This window comes from Eschrichtius robustus, chromosome 9 (genome assembly GCF_028021215.1).
Source record: "Eschrichtius robustus isolate mEscRob2 chromosome 9, mEscRob2.pri, whole genome shotgun sequence".
Classification (NCBI taxonomy): Eukaryota; Metazoa; Chordata; class Mammalia; order Artiodactyla; family Eschrichtiidae; genus Eschrichtius; species Eschrichtius robustus.
In genome coordinates, this window is record NC_090832.1 from 21,291,540 (window position 1) to 21,312,881 (window position 21,342).

The 21,342-nt window shown below is 39.1% G+C and overlaps 1 protein-coding gene across 2 annotated transcripts in view; it reads left to right on the forward strand.

Annotated features, from left to right (window-relative positions):
* The window catches only part of PLAGL1 (PLAG1 like zinc finger 1), a 65,681-nt gene that overhangs the window by 18,744 nt on the left and 25,595 nt on the right, over window positions 1-21,342 (forward strand). For both annotated transcript variants that reach the window (XM_068550773.1, XM_068550772.1), the window contains exons 3-5: window positions 1,415-1,456; window positions 16,697-16,770; window positions 20,866-20,897. The gene's annotated coding sequence lies outside the window, so the exon portion shown is untranslated. The remainder of the gene's footprint in view (window positions 1-1,414; window positions 1,457-16,696; window positions 16,771-20,865; window positions 20,898-21,342) is intronic.

Sequence of the window (21,342 nt, forward strand, 5' to 3'; positions counted from 1 at the left end):
ATTGTAGGATACAAGTTCATTATACAAAAGTCGGTTGCTTTCCTATATACCAGCAATGAACAAGTGGAATTTGAAATTAAAAACACCTTCCTGGGACTTCCCTGGTGGTCCAGTGTGTAAGACTCTGTGCTCCCAATGCGGGGGGCCTGGGTTTGATCCCTGGTCGGGGAACTAGATCCTGCATGCATGCTGCAACTAAGAAGTCTGCGTACTGCAACTAAAGATCCTGCATGCTGCAACTAAGACCCAGCGCAGCCAAAATAAATTTAAAAAACAAACAACGAAAAAAACCACCTTCCCATCATTTTTACTGTGAACCTAAAACTGCTCTAAAAAATAAAATATTTTAAAATAAATATTAAAAATATGAAATCTATGAGTTCAGTCACTACTTTAGCTTACCTTTTACCTTTTGATTTTTGAAGTGAGTAGTCTATGTTAAGGTAACGAGGAACAAACATCTTTTCAGAGAATTTGTTCCTTAAACTGAAACTTACTCTTTAATGCAGAAAAATAGAATTCCTTATTCATGATTTGACATTCAACTACACAGTAGACTCTTAACACACAGTGAGTAAGATACTTATTGTTCACAAATGGATGTTATTATTTTAGTGTTAAAAATAGATATACAAGGGGTTAGGGACAGAAGGAGGTTGTGGGAAAGGAGGTGGGTGTACTTATGAAAGGATGACATGAGGAATCCTTGTGGTGTTCAGTATCTTGGCTGTCGGGGGATCTGTGAGCCTGCAGGTGATAAAATTCTATAGAAGTAAACATAAACACACAAATAAAATGAAACTGGGAAAAATCTCAAAAGACCAATATAGGGCTTCCCTGGTGGTGCAGTGGCTAAGAATCCACCTGCCAGTGCAGGGGACATGGGTTCGAGCCCTGGTCTGGGAAGATCCCATATGCCGCGGAGCAACTAAGCCCGTGCACCACGACTGCTGAGCCTGTGCTCTAGGGCCCGTGAGCCACAACTGCTGAAGGCCACATGCTGCAACTTCTGAAGCCTGTGTGCCTAGAGCCTGTGCTCCGCAACAAGAGAAGCCACTGTAATGAGAAGCCTGCGCACCACAGTGAAGAGTAGCCCCTGCTTGCTGCAACTAGAGAAAGCCTGCATGCAACAGCAAGGACCCAATGCAGCCAAAAATAAATAAATAAATAAATTTATTTTAAAAAGACCAGTATATTGTATAATATATATGATATATATATACACACATATACTGATTGTGACATTGCACTTCAGTTTTGTGAAATATTACCACTGGGGAAACTGAGTAAAGGATACTAAAGATCTCTCTTAAAACTTCATGTGAATCTGCAGTTATCTCAGTGAAGTTACAATTAAAAATGCACACACAACTACTATATAAAACTAATATATAATTTTTATTTTTGTTTTTAGGTTTTTCCCGCCTGATTGACAACATAGTCATCATTGGCTTTTGTAAGTTGATATTTTAATTTCTTTATCCAAGAAAGGTGAAGACCTTGTATATTTTCTAATTACATGAGAATATTTTTCTAGAGAACCTGAACAAAAATTAGAGCAAAACCTTTTTTTTATTTGGTTCTTATATTGTTTTAAAGATAGTCTCACTTTTTCTCATGCCATTAGGTGATAGTTATTTTGAGAAAGTTTGAATTACACATCTTGGGCTAGGGCCATCTGTTTCTTTGGAGTGACTTCCTATCAGGGTTATGATTAGCAGGAGCAAAGTGCCATCTGTGGAGCTGAGGTGGCACATACATCCATCCTGTTGGACATCACAGTCTTCACCTAGAACATCCTTGTGGCAGATGGTAAGAGGGACACAACATCCTGGGAGAAAGCCACTAATGTGAATGGTTTGACTAATGAGGTATAACAAATTCTGTTTCGTTTATCTGTGAAAATCTGGCAATGAGATGAAATGAAGGGAGAATTGCAGATTGGGAGAATTTAGCTTTATTCTCATTTTATCATTTGGAGTAGCTGTATTTCTGTTCTGTAACTTTTTCTTGTAGCATATTGAAGAAAAATTTAGATCTCCTGTTTCATGGTAGTTTTTTTAACTCAGTGAAATCTAAACATTTGAAATAGATTTGAACAAACATTTTTAACCTGGGAAATGAATTATCCCCTCTATCACTGAAAACATTTACAGTATAAATGGCTAATCCTCTCCACTCCAACCAAACTTTCTTCTTCCTTAAGTCTTCCTCATCTCAGTAAATGGCAACTACATTCCTCCAGTTGCTCAGATAGTCTCTGTGGCACCATCATCCTCTCTTCTTTCTGTCATCCCCTATACACCCAGCTGTCAGGAAATACTGTCAGCTCTGCCTTAAATATATCTAGAAGATGACTGCTTTTCACCATGTATTCGACTACCATACTGGTCAAAGCCTTCATCTTTTTATTAAAATAGCCTCCTAACTTGTTTCCCTGCTTTTACACTTTCTCCCCTATAACCCATTCTCCAAATGGCAGACAGATAAATTATTTAAACTCTTAAGTCTGATCATGTTACTTTTCTGCTCCAGTGACTCCGGTGCCTCTCTTCACAGAGGCTTATCAACTTGTACATGATATGGGCCCCCATTACCTCTGATCTAACCTAACCTTTTACTGCTCCCCCTCACTCACTGCTTTAGCCATACCAATATTCTTGTTCCTACATTGGGGTTTTGCAATTACTGTTCCCACAAATAGCCACATGACTTGCTTCCTTACCTCCTTTAAATCTTTGCAAAATTGTCATCTCCGCATCCAGGCCTTCCCTGACTACCTTATTTCAAATTACCACTGTTTCTCCCTGCCTCACACTCCCAGCACTTCCTATCGCTACAGTACTTTATTTATTATTTTTAAAATAAATTTATTTATTTTTTTGGCTGCGTTGGGTCTTTGTTGCTGCGTGCGGGCTTTCTCTAGTTGCGGCGAGTGGGGGCTACTCTTCGTTGTGGTGTGCGGGCTTCTCCTTGCAGTGGCTTCTCGTGGCAGAACACGGGCTCTAGGCACGCAGGCGTCAGTAGTGGCACGTGGGCTCAGTAGTTGCGGCTCGCGGGCTCTAGAGCGCAGGGTCGGTAGTTGTGGTGCACGGGCTTAGTTCCTCCGCAACATGTGGGATCTTCCCAGACCAGGGCTCGAACCCGTGTCCCCTGCATTGGCAGGTGGATTCTTAACCACTGCACCACCGGGGAAGTCCCAGTACTTTATTTTTTTAACCACCTTCTGATATATTTTACTTGTCTGTCTCCCTTTCACTTGAAGATGAACTCTACGAGAGTAATAATTTTTGTGTGTTTTGTTTACAAAGATGGGAAAGTGGGATAGGGAAAATGGATTGTATAGCGGTTACTGACTTTGCCTAATACAACCTTCTCTTGTTGCCTCGTGACCACAGAGATAGGTAAGTGAAAACAGCAACTAAAATCTCAATCATCTGTATATTTCTAAGGATTACTGGGAGAAAAACTAGGTTTGAAATGTCTTCTAAGAATATACTTCATTTTCTTTTCAGTGCTTGTTTGATTAGAAGTTCTTTGATAAAAATGAGTAGATATTGATACTTTTAGTAAATGATTCCTAATACCATTTTGTTACTGAAGATTTAGAGTGTTCTATCAGAATTTAGTTCCAGAAGTGTGCTTTTTTTTTTTTTTTTTTAAAGCCTGGTGTCTGTAGGCTATCCTTTTTTTTTTAATTAATTAATTAATTAATTTATGGCTGTGTTGGGTCTTCGTTTCTGTGCGAGGGCTTTCTCTAGTTGTGGCAAGCAGGGGCCACTCTTCATCGCGGTGCGCGGGCCTCTCATTATCGCGGCCCCTCCTGTTGTGGAGCACAGGCTCCAGACGCGCAGGCTCAGTAATTGTGGCTCACGGGCCCAGTTGCTCCGCGGCATGTGGGATCTTCCCAGACCAGGGCTCGAACCCGTGTCCCCTGCATTGGCAGGCAGATTCTCAACCACTGCGCCACCAGGGAAGCCCCCAGAAGTGTGCTTTTTAAGAGCTATAAATTAAGAGCAGACAGAATGGTGGATAGCCCAAGTTTTAGAACCAAGTGTAGCCTGGCTTGAATTCTGGCTGTGATTCCAATAAGTACACTATAAGCAAGTTAATGAGGCTTTCTTAGCCACAGTTTGTCTTTTATAAAATTGAAATAATAATAGTTGTGAGGCTTATGAGGATTAATTGAGGTGATAGACCTGGCCATTAGCAACATTCAGTAACTAGTAATCCTTTAATCTGATATTGCTCAGTTTTATAAGCTTGAGATACTAGTAATAAATTATTTTACAGTTTACTTTGTAGAGAAGATAGTCTTTTATAATTTATGTCATTACATATAGTAAATTTTGAAAAAATTACGTATATTTTACAGAAGAGAAAATGACTAGGAGACATGAGCTGCTCTGTAATGTGACCCCAGAAAATTTTTTGCATTTTTTGTAATCTCTACACTTTAGCAATGTGGAGAGGATGAAATTAGATAGTGTAGATTTGTCAGTACTTATTTGTAAATATAAAACATTAATGCAAATGTAAGGAATTGGAATATCATACTGAGAGAACTTCTACCATGACTTTCAGTCATGATGTAGTAACAGGAACTGGATTTATTATCCTGCCTTAGCAAAACAAACAAACAAAACCCCATAAAATGTATGAAACAAAGGTTTTTAGACATTGGGTGACAAGTGGCATAAGACAGTTAACCCTGAGATAAGGGAAACAAATGATGTGCCCAAGGCCACAGTGTAAGAGGGGAACCCAAACACAGCCCAGTAGTCACCCTGAATTGAGGTGATAAAGCTGGCAATTCAGGGAGGTTGAAGCAGCTAGAATTTGCAGGACAGAGGACCAGAGAGAAGAGAGAGCTCTGGAGATCTTCAGAGGGTTCCCTTGGAGTCTTCAGCTGAGTGCTGATTAGTGCATGCTTACGAGAGAACTACCCAAGGCTTGGAGAAAAACCATTGGGAAGGGAAAGTTAGCTCATGTAGGGCTGGGAAGTGTGCATCCCCACCATTCAGAGTAGAAAAACTTTGTAATACAAGTGGCATTAGATGGAGTGCTCAGAAGGGTATTGCCTCAGTGGTGAGGCAAAATTAGCCCTAGACTAAAGGCTGCCCTGATCCTACATAAAAAATCTTAAAAGTGGGAATTCCCTTGTGGTCCAGTGACTAGGACACGGGTTTTCATTGCTGTGGACCTGGCTCGATCCCTGATTGGGGAACTGATATACCACAAGCTGCACTGTGCGGCCAAAAAAACAAAACAAAACAAATCTTAAAAGTAAGCCATTAAAGAGGAATCATAAAAGTTTTTTAGTAAAGAGCCAGATGGAAAATACTTTAGGCTTTACAGGCAATATGACCTCTGCTGCATCTACTTAGCTCTGCCATTGTAATGTTAAAGCAGTCATAGACAATATGTAAATGAATGGGAGTGGCTGTGTTCTAATAAAACTTTATTTACATAAATAGACTCTGGGCCAAATTTGGCTCGTGGACTATAATTTGCAGACTTCTGGTTTACAGGGTCAAACTGTGGGACTTCCTTGGCAGTCCAGTGGTTAAGACTCCACACTTCCATTGCAGGAGGCACGGGTTAGACCCTGCATGCCGCATGGCGTAGACAAAAAATTAAAATAGAAAAGAAAAGGGTCGAATTGTTTCTAGTCGCTTAACTCCAACTCAGAACAAAGCTCAAGAATATATAAAGAAACACAAAATATCCAGCACCTAACAAGGTAAAGTACACAATGTCTAGCATTCAATCAAAATTTACCAGATATGCAAAGAAACAGGAAAATTCAGTAGTAAAAGAAAATTCAATCAATAAAAATAGACTCAGAAATGAAAGATTTAATAAAGATATTAATAAACAAATTTAATACAGACTTTATTTAAGTAATTTAATAAGATTTTAATAAATAACATAGTCACTAAATGAAGATATTAAAAACATTAGTATAACTAAGTTTTATATGTTCAAGATAATAGAGGAAGCATAAATTTGTTAAGAAAAGACATGAAAGCTATAAAACGACCCAAATTGATCTTCTAGAGACAACATAAACATCTGAGATGAAAAATACACTGGATAGGATTCACAGCAGACTAGACACTGCAGAAGGAACAATTGCATGAACTTGAAGACACAGCAATAGAAATTATACAAAATAAAAGACACAAAAATCCTGGGGAAAAAAGCCCATCAGTGAGCTGTGGGATAACTTTAAACAGCCAAAAATATTGTGTAATTAGAGTCTCCAAAGGAGGGAGGGAACAGAAAAAAATTTTTTTAAATAATGGCTGAAAATTTGCTAAATTTAATGAAAACCATAAGCCCACAAATCTCAGAAGCTCAATGAAAAGCTAGCAATTACCAAAAAAAAAAAAAAAAAAAATGAAGAAAATTACACCAAGGCACAACATAATTAGATAATTTAAAACCAGTAATAACGAGAAAGATTTTAAAATGGAGAACGAAGAAACTATAAATTTAGAGGAACAAAGAACAACAGCAGACTTTTCATCAAAAGCAAAGCAAGCCAGAAGACAGTGGAGCAATGTCTTTAAAGTAATGAAAGAAAAAGCTGTTAACCTAGAAATCTATAGCTAATGAAAATATTTTTCAAAAAAAATAGTGAAATAAAGACATTTTCACACATTCAAAAGCTTAAAGAGTTAATCACCGTTAGACCCACACTACAAGAAATGTTAAAGTCCTCAGGAAGAAAGAAAATAATACCAAATGGAAGTAAAGAGCACCAGAAATGGTAAACACCTGGGTAAATGTATAAGGTTTTGCTTTTTAAAATTTAAATCTTTTTAAAAAGGTAATCGTTTAATCAAAAATAGTAATAGTGGAGTTGGGGTTTATAACATATAAAAGATGTGACAATAATTGCACAAAGGTCAGGAGAGGAAAAATTGAAATATAATATTAAAGTTTTTTTACCATATGTGAAGAAGTACAATATCCCTTAAAGGGATATTGTAGTAAGTTAAGGATATAGCCATAAACCCTAAATCAACACTAAAGCATAAAAAAATAGTCATAAGCCAAAGGAGATAAATCAGAAAAAAAAAAAAATTAGTTCAAAAGAAGGCAGGGAAAAAGGGAAAAGGGAATGGAGAACAGGTGGGACAAATACAAAAAAAAAAAAAGCAAGATGCTACATTTCAACCTAACCATATCAATAATCACATTAAGTATAAATGATCTAAATACTCTCATTAAAAGGCAAAGAATATCAGATTAGGTTCAAAAAAAAAAAAACCAACAAGGATTAACTCTATGCTGCCTTCAAAAATAGTGCATAACATATATATAAAGACACAAATAGGTTACAAGCTAAAGGATGGAAAATAATATACACTTCAGCACTAATTTTTTAAAAAGCCTGCGGACTTCCATGGTGACTCAGTGGTTAAGAACCCACCTGCCAATGCAGGGGACACAGGTTCAATCCCTGGTCTGGGAAAATCCCACATGCCGCGGAGCAACTAAGCCTGTGTGCCACTACTACTGAGCCTGAGCTCTAGAGCCCATGTGCCACAACTACTGAGCCCGTGTGCTACAACTACTGCAGCCTGCACACCTAGAGCCTGTGCTCCGCAACAAGAGAAGCCACTGCAAAGAGAAGCCCATGCACTGCAATGAAGAGTAGCTCCCACTCGCTGCAACTAGAGAAAGCCTGCATGCAGCAACGAAGACCCAACACAGCCAAAAAAAAAAAAAAAGCCTGGAGTGGGGGCTTCCTTGGTGGTCCAGTGGTAAAGAACCTGCCTTGCAATGCAGGGGATGTGGGTTCAATCCCTGGTCGGGGAACTAAGATCCCACATGCCATGGGGCAACTAAGCCCGTGCACCACAACTACTGAGCTCGCGTGCCTCAATGAGAGAGTCCATGTGCTGCAAACTACAGAGCCCACGTGCTGTGGACCCCATGTGTCACAACTACAGAGCCCATGAGCCCTGGAAGCCTGCGTGCCACAGCGAAAGATCCCTTATGCCTCATCAAAGATCCTGCATGCCGCAACTAAGACCCGATGCAGCCAAAAAAAATACAAGAAAATAAGTTAAAAAAAAAAAAAGCCTGGAATGGCTATATTAATATCAGACAAAGTAGAAATTAGAGCAAAGAATATTGCCAGGGAGAAAGAGGGTTCTTTCATAATGATAAAGTGGTAAATTCATCAAAAAAAGTCATCTTATATGTTTATGCACCTAATAACAGGGTTTCAGTATATACAAGGAGAAATAGACACATCCACAAATATAGTCAGATTTCAGTACCCTCTCTCAACAGATACATCAAGTAGATAACAAACCAATAAAGATATAGAAGGCTGAAACAGCACTATCAACCAGCTTGAACTAATTGACAGTTCTTAGAACACTCTACCCAACAAAAGCAGAATACACATTCTTTTCAAGCATGCCCAGAACTTTATCAAGATAGACCATATTCTGGGTAAAAAAAACAAGACAATTAATTTAAAAGGGTTTAAATCATACAAAGAATGTTCTCTGACCATAATGGAATTAAATCAGAACAGAAAGGTATCTGGAAAAATATCTTAAACTGAACAACACACTTCTCAATAACCCAGGGGCACATTCTAGGCCATACAGAACACATTACATTTCAAAGAATGCCAGTCATACGAAATACATTCTCAGACTACAGTGGAAATAAAATGGAAATTAATAACAAAAAGATAGTGTAAAAATTCTCAAATATTTGGAAATTAACACACTTCTAAATAATGCCTGCTGCATCAAAGAAGTCTCACGAAAAATTTAAAGTGAAAATATAGTCTATAAAAATGTGTGGGATGCAGCTAAAATAGTGCTTGGAAGGGAATTTATAGCATTAAATGTTTATATTAGAAAAAAAACTAAAATCAATAACTGAAGTTTCCACCTTATGAAACTAGAGAAGAGCAAATTAAACTTAAAGCAAGCAGAAGAAAGTAAATAATAAAAATTAGAGAAGTCAACAAAATTGAAAATAGGAAAATGATAAAGAAAAACCAACAAAATGAAAAGCTGGTTCCTTTGAACAAGATTAATAAAATGATAAACCTATAGCGAGGCTAACCAAGGAAAAAAGAGAGAAGACATAAATTACCAGTACCAGGAAGGAAAGAGGAGCCATGACTACTGACCTCATGGATTTTACAGGGCTAATGAGAGAATACTACAATCTCTGCCCACAAATTTGAGAACTTAGATAAAATGGACCAATTCCTAGAAGGATACAAACTACCAAAACTCCCTTAGGGAGAAATAGATTACCTGAACAGCTCTATATCTATTTAAGACATCAAATTAATAGTATATGTTAAAAACAAACAAACAATACCACCACCACCACCACCAAAAACCTTCCAAAAAAGAAAACACCCAGGCCCAAATGGTCACACTGGTGAATTTTACCAAATAACCCATGAGATATAAATGAAAAGGGTAATTGGAAGTATTTTCAACTGAATGGAAATGAAACATATTTCCAAATAATTAGGATGCAACTATAGCAGTGCTTAGAGGGAAACTTATAGCACTAGGTATCTATATTAGGAAAGAACAGTCTCAAATTAATGGCTCAAGGTAAGGGATTGTTAAAATTGCTTTCAAATATCTGAATGTCTTTTGTTAAAAACTATGTTTCATATTGTTGGAGAAGACAATTAGAGGTGGTTATAAAAAGGCAATTCTTAGCCCTTCATAAGAAAGAAATAACCATCAAACTTCCACAGCTATGGACTGAGTTTCTTTAGTGAGACATGCTTCCTTAGACATTCTTCAGAGTTCTTCCCAACTATTAATTTCTGAGATAAATGGTAGTGAAGGAAAAAAAAAATTTCTCAGTGTTATTAGGCTGTAGATAAACAAGCACATTTAAACTGATGTGTTATATAGTAGGTAATGCAATGTAAGAATGAGCAGTAATTTTTTAAAATCACAGAACTATAGAATTAGAAGGAGCCTTAAGTGGTGTTGAGTCAAACAACAGTGGCCTCAATTCCCTGCCTTTTTAAATATCAAAGCGTTGGATAAAAAAAATTTTTAAAGGGGGATCCATTGAAGTTTGCAGATCAGCAAAAGCAGTGAAGGACAACTAAATCACTGAATGACATATTCAGAATTCAGAGAAAATCCCATGAAGCTCAAGAACAATCAAGAATATTCTAGACATGCTTGTGTACTAGGTAAAAGTTGGATAAATGCCATCTACTTTCCAAAGCCTTTTCTGGCTCTCCAAGACTTACTGGCCTGTCTCTGTCTTCCCACAGTATTTTGTACACTCTGCACTGTAGCATCTACATACCATCATCTATCAATAAGGGGTCATGAAAAATGAGACAAGGAGTTAAAAAGTAAGGTTTGCCGTTTATCACTGGCAGTCTTTTCTTGTGCTAGAAAGTTAATCCATGTTCTCCTAGTGAGTAGCATGAGGGTCAAATGAAGTAAGACATGTATTAGTTCTTTGAAAACTTTAACGCACTAGCTACATAAAACAAATATTCCTATTAGGTATTTTTCTCTTCATGTGGCAATAGTCTGTGAATTTCTGCCTAACACCAATACATTTCTACTTAAAATGGTTAAACGGCAAGAAGTAAAACTGATTGTACAGAAAAACAACATTGCTGCTTTATAGCAACCACGGACTTGCCTCAGGTTTTTTTTTTTTTTTAAGACCAATTAGTGTTTCTGTTTTGTATAGTAGCTTATCTTTTATGACAGTTTGATCTTGGTTTATTACTTGGCCCCATAAAATCCTAGACTTGAGTGTTAAATTTTTAGTGCTAGAGGAAATCATGTAATCTAGAGGCTGAAAGTTAAATTTTGTGTCTTTTTATTGAAAAGGAAGCATTTTCCCCCTTTTAACAAGTTTTATATTGGTTTGATTTTCAACATCAATGATAATAGCTACCATTATTGAGCATTTCTTATATGCTAACACTGCTCTAGGTGCTTTACACAGGTTATCTAATTCTATCCTTTGCAAGCCCTATGAAAGAAGGTATTATTCCTTTTTTACAGATGAGGAAGCCGAGGTTCTGGAAATATTGTTAATTGCTTAATTTACAAAACTACTAAAAGGTGACACTAAAATTTGAATGTGAACCTGACACCAGAGTCCATACTCTTAAACACTGCCTCCTTGAATGAGCGATACAATGCATTGGGCTTAGAAATAGATTCTGATTACTTATTTAATACAATTACGGAGAACGTCAGTGAATAATTACATGCAGAGGTGGTAGCTAGGGGCAAAGGAAACAGCATGGGATTTAGAAACAATATTTAAAGTTGTGACTCATATACTTACTTGTTCTGTGACTTTGGCAAATCAATTTGTTACCTCTCTTGAGGCTTTTTTCCTCATTCAAAAATAGAAATTCATAAAACCACCTATCTCAGATGGTTATGGTGAAGATCAAATTGATGTTTCTAAGTGCTTTGTAAATGCTTTTGAAAAGTATATAAGTGAATTGATGAGTGTATGTCGTCATTTGCCATAGCCTTTCTTCAAGTAGTAAATTTTCTGAGTGCTTTTAAAAAAATGATTTGATTTATAGAACTGTAGTGAGTTTCCAAAGCAGCTCTATTGAATTAGAGTGATCTATTATAGAAGGAGGTTCTACTCATAAGACCAGCTTTCTTCGATGAAGTACATCGTTTTTGAGGAACGATTATTTCACAATACTTCGTAAAGGAATTCTTCACGGATGTTTCTGTCTCCATTTTGGAAGAGTAGGGAGACACAGAGGCCAAAGTGAATCAGTGCCAGAGTCAGCTTTGAGGTTCCTAATATAACTGTCACACTGAGCCTACCAAGAATTCCGCTACCTTTCCTGTGCAGTTGGGAGTTCTGTATTTTCTAAGTTTATTTCTGTCCCAGTTTGAGAAAAGTGAAAGTCTTTACCTTGAGGACTGTTCAGTACCCTATACAAAATGGCATCTTTGGCAGTCAAATGAATAATCAATGAATGGACCCCCCCCCCCAGGTCAGTCCCGAAGCTCCTAAGATGGGCACGTGGGAAGGTTGTGTTCTGTGTCATGGAGTGAGTTCTCCATACCTTTCATTCCAGTATTGTTTATTTTCTTTTTGGTTTAGGAATTTTGAAACTTAACCCGTCTATTCCCATGTTTACTCAGGATTAGCAGCAGAAATGGAGGGGAGCACAATGAAATGAGCGCATTTTGTTACGGGCTGTCGTGAACGTGGTGTCAAAGCAGCAGCTCGGAATTCAGTGGAGACTTTGGAAATCTTTTAGTTCTGTGTGTTCAGTGTGGGTAACCAATCAGGATAATCCACTTTCTTTCCTAGTCCCTCTGGTTCTCCCCTCCCCCTCGCTAACCCTCTTCACTCACATGTGCGTGCGTGCGCGCGCGCGCATGCACACACACACACACACACACACACACACAGCTCATTCACCCACAGACTGTCATTTAAGAGCTTGGATTACCAGTTTCGGTGATTACCTAGGTCACATCAAAAAGCTAACTGTTCTGTCTCTGTTCGTGTTTGTGTTTTGCAAACAGAATTTATGCAAACGGAGTCTCTCTTTGGGTCTCGTGGCCTTCGCTGGAGATGAGGCCTGAGGGAAGCCCCAGGAGTTACAGCTCTCAGTTCATCATACGGTAGTAGTTTACTGGGTGTGAACCAAGAAGGGCAGTGCGTGTAGCCGACCTCCTATCATCAGCAGAACCATTAGGTTGAGAATAGAGTGTCCCAGTGGTTTAGGTATGGTGACACGAAAGAAATTGCAGATTAAGTGAGACCATCGCTTGTGGGATTGCAGGGTGGAGAAAGAAAGGGAGAGTGAGCGGGCCTAGTTTATTTATGGAATGTCGGGGGGCCATCGTGGCTGAGCGGGCCCTAGAAGCGGAGGACTTCCCTCAGCGCTTGTTTTCTCCCTCTGACCTTGGATGAACTAGCGAGCAGTATATTACGCCGGGTGACTGTGCCGGTTTGTCATGGTTAGCATTCTGGACTGTCACTGGAATGTAGGAAACGGATGAATTTGAATTGAACCATGAGGTGGTCTGCCGGCCCTCTCCTTGTCTCGAGGAAACCTGTCGCTGTTTGTCTGGGCCTGGCCTAATGAAAGCAATGGAGGGAAAGAGAGGTGGGCCTTTGATCTCTTTGTTGCAGCTGCTCCCTGGGAACTCACTGAAATCAATGCCCTGTTTTCCTGAAGGAATGAATGGCTCTGCCTAACTAGCTTTGTGAAGCCGTGGGGGAATTCACTGCCTCTGTTTATTGACAGCTGAAAAGGAGCACATGGGGTGGAATGGACCTTCTTGTGAAAACCAGGCACAGGGAAAATTAGACCTCAATTTAACACAGAGGAATTTGGAAATTCACCCCAAAGGAGACGTGGTTTCTCATGCTTACATTAGAATTACTCAAGTTTGGGGCTAGTGTGTAATGAACAATGGAGGTTCTGTCACAACTGTGTTATAAGTAGGAATATGATATGCATAATAAATGATGTTAAGTAGAAGTTGATGCAATACCCTCCTTATTTTTTTAAACACAGAAGTAGAGAAAGACAAATATTAACCATGATATAATCAGGTGATTCTTTCATTTTTGCTTTAAGAAGAAGAGAAAAAAATTGAAACTTATTTTAAGCATTGTTAATATGCTATCACTAAGTCTCTAGAATGTGTCTTTCATTCATTTATGTTTCAAAACATCTTTGAACTTTGTATCTAAGTTTCATTCACGTTAGCTGTTTGTGCTGTTCTGGATTGTGTGTGTTGAGTGGAAGTACTACAAGTCACATTTATTTTTAAAAATGTTTATTCTTGGGATATTATAACTGGAAGTCTGTGTCAAGCATAAATGAAACTGGCTTGTAGATCAATTTAGCACTTGCGATGAGAACAGTTCATAAATCCTAAAATTACTGCCTTACTTTTGACAACCCAGTAAAGAAAAAGTCGAGTTTATCACAAGGAAACATCACCATACCTTCTTTTATCTCTCCCCTCACTTGCTTGATTTCCCAGGAAGAATTTATAGCTTTTTCCTCTGGCCCTCAGCCCTTTGTGCACACCTCTATTATAACACTTAACACATTGCCCTGTAGCTCTTTGTTTAGGTGTATTCTTTTAGCTGGAAGTAAAGCAGCTGTGTCGTATTCATTTTTATATCTCCAAACCCAGCAAAGCTCTTGGCTCAGTGAATGTGTGCTGAATGAATGGGGATTGATAGCTCCCTGTACATTACTTTGAATGTAATTACTTATCCAGGCTTCAACTGCAAATACTACATTTAGGAAAACCTGATTGATCTATTGTTACCTGATTGGTGCCATAGCTTTATTAAAATCTTTCCTTTATGGAGAATTATTAAACAGTTTTTCAATGTGGCAAGTTTGTTGGGCAGTCCATCAGCCTCTGAACAGGAGGCATAGAAAGTGTATGGCATTGTCCTTTTCAAATCCCAAGCTCTCTTCTTTAATATTCTTTTAAAAAAATAAGTCTCAGCACAGTGTTTAGGTATTTTCAGTAAGAAGATGAAAAAACTTTTGAGTTTTGTAGACTTTCACCTGACCAGATTTAGTGATTGAGATGGATAGACTTCCATTTTCAGGATTTAATTCTATGATGTAATGTTAAATAATGCAAAACAAAACCTTTGACAGTTTCTTTAACCAGCTTTACCACCACTGTATGTTATGAACCTCTTGTCAAAGGAAGCAAACACCTTTCCTTCTAAGTGAAAAGTGTGTAAGGGAAATTTTGATTCTAGGGGACTACTGTGATTTCACAGGACCCTAGGACAAGCCCAATTCCTGAGTTATTCTCAAGTTAAACCCAATTTCTTTTTAAACCAGAGCTTTAAGTGGGAAATAGTTGTCAACATTCTTTGGGAAAAATAACATCTTAAAATCATAATGGAAAACTTTAGAAAAGGTGGGTGCAGGGGAGAGGTAAGTAAGCACGCAAGTGCAGGAACTGGCTAATGTTTTATTCTCCATGTTATTTTTGTTTCATTTTTACCACAAATATTACATTAAAAGCAACCTGTTTGGTTTCCTGTCTTGATTAAAAGTAAGGATGAAGTTTAAAATACAGGTTTACAAATTTATGAGTCGTGGTAGCAATCTTGTAGAGGGATAGGTGCTTGTATGGGTCATACAGATGTGGTCGATTCAGCAGGTTGTGATTCTGCTGAGATTTTAGATTTCTTACAAAACAGAAAAATTACCATGGCCTTGATCATTGATAGACTCTCGCCCCCGTAAGTATTAACTTGTAGATAAGAAAGCTGTAAGCCTCTTACTTAGGTTTTATAACTCCAAGTTTCTGGAAGTAATTTCGTGTGACATCATACCAAAGTCGGGAGGGGTAGAGGGTGGAAGGAGAAGTAGGAAATCAAACGACACTTTTCCGTTTGATGTTTCAGCTTAAAAGCGGTGAGGCATATCTTGTCTACATTGATAGAACTACATACAGGCCCCAGGGAGTGACTGTAGTTAAAAGTTGTGTTCTTGCTGTGTTTATAGAACCAGATAACGTCAACTACATGATCCTCCATAAAAGAGTCCTTTTCTCAGGCCTGAAGACTGTTGTCATATACAAGAAGAATTTCAAGTAATTTAAGAGTCAAACCCCCGAAATACGTTTGGGGAATCAACATATATTAGATCTTTGTATTTATGTGTGTGTTTATCTCCATAGGCAAACTTCCTAGCAGAAAGATGCTTCCCTCTTAGACGGCTTCCCATCCATCCAAATAAAGCAGCCCTAATACAGGCTGATCTAGTCATTGAAAGGGAAACATCTTCCTTACGGGTTAGGTTGAATTACAAGAAAGACGGGTATGCTTACTGTCAACAAGTTCTGCCCTTCAGGCCTCTCCTCTGAGTAGTAAGCTTGTCTTTGAAAAAAAAAAAAATTGCAGTTAAGCAAAGGTTCCTTTTGGTTTTGGGTTCTTTTTTGGTTTGGTTTTTGTTTGCCTGTTTGTTTGTTTGTTTTTGGCTTTTTAATGGTCTTTCCTTGCTCTTTGTCGTCTTTTTCCCCTCTTCCCCAGTGCACCCTCAGCCCTACTTGGGTACTTGCTTCCTTTTCCTAAAGGATAACGTTCTTAGTTGACCTTTTTACAAAAGGTTCTGATTATCATCCGATTTCTTTCTGAGGCTCTGAAAAATTTTCACTTGCACTGGGGTCTCTGGAAAAGAATTGCAAATACAGGAGTACACCTTGCTTCCCAGGTGCAGTGTTCAGCACTTCACTCACATTAACTCATTTAATCCTCAAAAGGCTTTTAGGCTATAGGTATGGTTATCATCTCCATTTTACAGGCGAGAAGCTGAGGCAGAGAGCTGCTCAACAAGTGGTGTGAGGTTTCTGAGTGGCTCCAGGTGACACCTGGATCTGAATGCAGGCATTCTGGCACCATGGCCCCAGCTCGTCACCACATCACCACGTCACCACGTTACCAGTCTCTCTCAAACTAAAAATCCTGTAAGAACTTAGAGGTGTGTCTCTGGAAGGTTGGAATATAACACGATGGCATATTGATGGAAAGAAGTTTTTGATCCTGGCATTCCTGAACTCACGTTCTGTATATAAATGTCTCCTAACACAGTATCGGTGTGGTTTTTCTCAATGCCTTTTTTTTTTTTCTTTAACCCTTTGACATTTTTTTCCTCTTCTAGGATTTCTCTCACATCTGATGTGGCCTCTGTTTCATGTCACATCTGAAACTCCTCTGTACCTCAGACTTAGAAAGGTAAGTGTGTCTCCGCTACACCCTCTGACTTCTGCCCAGGCTGCTCTCTGTGGCCAGTTGTGAGTCTGTGTTCTCATTCTCCTACGTTAGAGCACACGCCAAAGCTTCCCGCTCTCCACGGTAGAGGGGGTTATGTTCCAGAAAACACTTGCTCTCCGAGAATTTTCATTTGAGGAACTGCAGACCTTGAGGGAAAAATTATGGTTGGGGAATATGAAAGCCTATTTTTTACTCTTTAGAAAAATCAAGAGAACATGCTAAGAACTGTCATTGATATTCATATAACTTTAGAAATAAGGGGCACTATACAAATGCCTTTTATTTGTCATGACTTGTTTACTAGAAACTTGTGATCTCCCTCCCTGACACTTAAAAAGATGTTTTCAAATAAAAACAAATTAATGCTAGGGGAAATTTGGGGGTATTAGACTCCATTTAGAATCATATTTAGTATGTTGCATACATCACAATTCAGAGTCTCTAAATCATGCTCCTGAAGTCATAATGTGAGGTGATTCTCAATTTCCATATATTCTGTCCAAATTTCCTAAAATTATGAAGTAAGTATGCCACTAAATCCAGTGGAGGTAACCTAAGTTTGCCCCTAAATTTGAGGGAACTCGTGGTCGACAGGATCGCCAATATTTATCAGAAGTTTTGATTTTTTATTTTTCTCCATCATACATATAGAGATTATGATTTGTTTTAAACGGCTATTTCAAAATAATGACACCTAGTCATTAAATTTCATATCCAACATTTTGGTTGTTTTTCTCCTTTAACATGTATTAGTTCTCTGTTTAAGCCCATCGCCTTCTTCACCCCAAAGGAACCCTCCCCCTATTTTGCAGCTTTAGCGCTAAGAGTGTTGCTTAACCATTACTTTTGGCCTCTCTCCACATATTTTTTTGCAAAATGTCCTTGACTGTAATATGCCATATTTTTTTATTCCAGTCTTCTTTGTAAGTTTTCTTAACATCCCATCTTACACTTGAGTTTTTTTGGGTTTTTTTTTTTTTTTCTCCTAAACTAGATAAACCACTTCCAAATTTATTTTGCTCTTGGACTGACTTCTAGAAAGGCTGTCCACAGCTGCTCCAGGTGAAGGGCCAAAGTGAAATATTAGATGTGTGTGTTTAAATTCCTGTTCTCCAAATGGTTCTAATTGAAATTAATCCACTTCCCCACTCATACATTCAAAAGAAAGATTCTAGCGCAATCCAAATGTGCCAGAATCACTTCTGTATATCATTTGGGTGACTTCATGATACCTGTAAGACCAATTCATGCCAGGCCTATTTGTAATTGTTTTCTCTAGTTAAATGTGACATTGCCATTAAAAGCACAGCTAATAATATTATACTGCTTAAGAATTTAAAAATCTTTCAAATACATGACATACAAAGTTTTGAAGGAGGCAGGAAATAATTAGAAATTTCTTTTACAAGTATGTGTTAGAAAATGGAATTGTGTCATGATCCAAATTAAAGAAAGATTATTGAAGTGAACCAATAATTCATACTTTCTGTTATATATATTGTATTCTGAAACAGGTTATTCATATTTCCTAATTGTGAACTTACCCAGTGTATAAAATCATTCTTGATACTTATTAACAGGCCACATCTACTTTGTACATAAACTTCAGACTCTGCCCCAGTCATTGTGCCTCCGTATGGACATATGTAATGCATAATCTTGTAACAGGTAGAGTGATGTAAGCATGAAGAGAAGTTAGGGAACTTGCTTAAGGTTACATACCTGGCAAGTAGCAGAGCCAGTGTTCCGACCTAGAGCCATGTGACTCCAAAGCCAGTGCTGTTTGCGCTCCGCCAGCCCATCTTTCTTGGACTGGATCCAGCAGAATACTATCATTTGCTTAATGTTTTTTAACTAACTGTAGGAACACAACCTCGTATTAAGTAGAGTATGCTTCTAGTAAAAGAATAAGGGAGAGTAAAACACGTTATCATACCACTTTTAGGTAAGGAAAGTTACTATCCAAGAAATAGCATTAATTTTTTTTTTTTTTTTACTTCCTTGACTCCCTGAACAAACAAAAAGTTAAAAAGTGAAGGCCGTTGGGGATGAAGGGCGTTGGGGGGTCATAATATAGGAGGGTGTTAAATATTATGGTTACAATTAATAAATAAAGCACATATCTCTATCAATGTGTTTAAAATAGTGCTGGGAGTTATGCGTGTTTATACTATGACAAAGTGTACTTTATCTGGGGAATAACTTAATTGATCCATTATGTGGCATTTACCAAGGTAATTTTTCCCTTTTTGTTTGAGCACAGGAACTAAAAGTGATTCATAAAACAGACGCACACACACACACACACACAGTCAGCGTGCAAATTAGAACCACATTAGGGTGATCATCATTTTTTGTTGTTTCCCTAAAATGGTTCCCGTTTGCTAGTTCCGATTCAGGGGAGATTTAGAGCTCCCTGTCAACACTCAGTTTTACAGAGAAACTTCAGTGTTCAGTTACTGCTGTTAGTCTTTTCTGTGCACAGCTTTTAAAAATTGTTTTCTGTGTTTTTTCCTAAGGAGTTACTGATTTTAATGCATAGAATGGGTCAATGCAGGAGCATAATCTGTCTGTCTGTTGTCTGAGGTCTCTTTCTATAACGCGAGCCCTTAGCATATCGCTCTCCTGATTAAAAACTTTCAGTGGATCAGTCAGGACTCTTGGTTGCAACTGACGGAAATTAATGGGACCACTGAAGAATTCCAAACAGCCAAGTGACGGGAGCGTATTTGCATGTTAGAAGAATCACTCTGACAGCGGCATTGTGATTAGAATGAAGGGATGAAGGGGAGCCAGTCTGAGAACAGAGAGACTTGAGGAGCCAGTAGGGATCTCGGTGTCCAGTACTAGAAATGCCCCTTTACTGATAAGCTCTTTACTTGCCAGGCTAGTAGTAGTTTGAAGGAAGCCACATGAAAATTGAGTTCTGGCCAGTAGGGTGGGCCGGTCCCCCATTCTCCAGCATACCCTCCACCACCACTAAGTTTCGGGGCACCACAGATTGGAAGGTAGCCTCCGGCACATGGTTGCCCCTGTTGGATGGTGAGAGTTGGGGCTGAGCCCTGTGAGGGCTCACTGACTGCCCCCTCCTCTCTTCCATCTGGGCTCCCCCATCTGGTGTGAGAAGGGAAGCAAGTGTCAGCAGAGACCAGACCCTTAGGAGAGGAGAGCGGCCCTGCGCTCTGGTTTGCCGAACCTCTATCTGCTTGCTCAGCGCACCCTGACTTCTAAGTTCCCTGTCTGGGGGTTTTCTTCTTGGGCACCATTTAATACCAAATACTCATTTTCCTAATAACCAAAGCAGAGAGCGGGGACTGTTTTGGCACGCCCTGCCTCTGTGATGGGGCACTTGCTCCCCAGATATCTCCTCCTCTCCCGGGTCCGTCTCCCCTCTGGACGTGCCCCACATGCCGGGCAGACTTAGTGGGTGCTTGTGCAGCAGGAAAATGGGGTCCCCTGTTTGCTGATTCTCGTATGTCTGAAACTCTTCCAACCAGAGCTCCCTATTCCGAAAGTTCTAATCTCGGCATACTGGCTGATACATCTTGGCTTATCTAGAATCCTCTCTGGTTTTCATCAGGGCCTTCATAAGCCTCATCCGAAGTCTCAGATATTCAGCCACAGAATTTAAATGGAATTTGTTTTGAGGACATGACTGACCTCAAAGTCCAAATCCCTGTAGACATTTGGTGTCACAAGGACCTACCATTACTGCAACATCTTTGAATCAACAAATTTGTCACATTTATACCGTTTCTCCTCCCTGACACCACCCCAGTTTCCAGCACACTCTCATTTCCATCTTCTGGAAACCAACAGTTTCCAGAACTGTTGGAAACAGTTGGTTTCCAAACTGATGGAAACTCTGTCCTGGCAGCTGATCTGGGAGGCACGTCCAGGCTCAGAAGCGGCGGTGTCCTGGGCCTCAAGATGCTAGCAGCTCTGGCCTGTCTTTTCTCTTCCTAGTAGACTTCTGTTTTTTCCTTTGGTTTTTAAGCAATTCAGAGTTTAAGATAAAGGCCTTAAAGATAACTTTCTCTGTCTCTCTCTTTCTAGGTATTTGCATAGGAATCAGAGGCGTTAATCTTGTGAGTAAACTCTTGACATCTGCACTTGTTTCCTTCCTTCCTTCTCTACCTGCCCCCGGGACTAAAGCTCAGGACAGCTGCCAGGTCCCCAGCACCTTTGCAGAGTCCACGCTCCTCTCTGCAAGAGGAAGCGTGGTGGCATTTTTTGAAAAATAATCTGGCTCCCATTGTAGCAGTTGAAGCTAGTCTATAGCACAGATGCACGTGAGTCTGTGATTCTTTGCACCTTACTCAGGCGCCCCTCACAGGTCTGAATCTCATTCCACGGTGTCAGGTATGCAGGAAGTACTCACTTTTGTATTCCCCATTCCGTCAACCTAGAGAGAAATTTCATTGCAGTCATTTTTAGGTGTCTCCCTTTCCCCCATGGAGTGTGCCCTAGAATCTGGAGATTTCCCTGGCACCTGGTAGGTGAGGGCTGGTCTTTGGTATATGACAGTGGGGT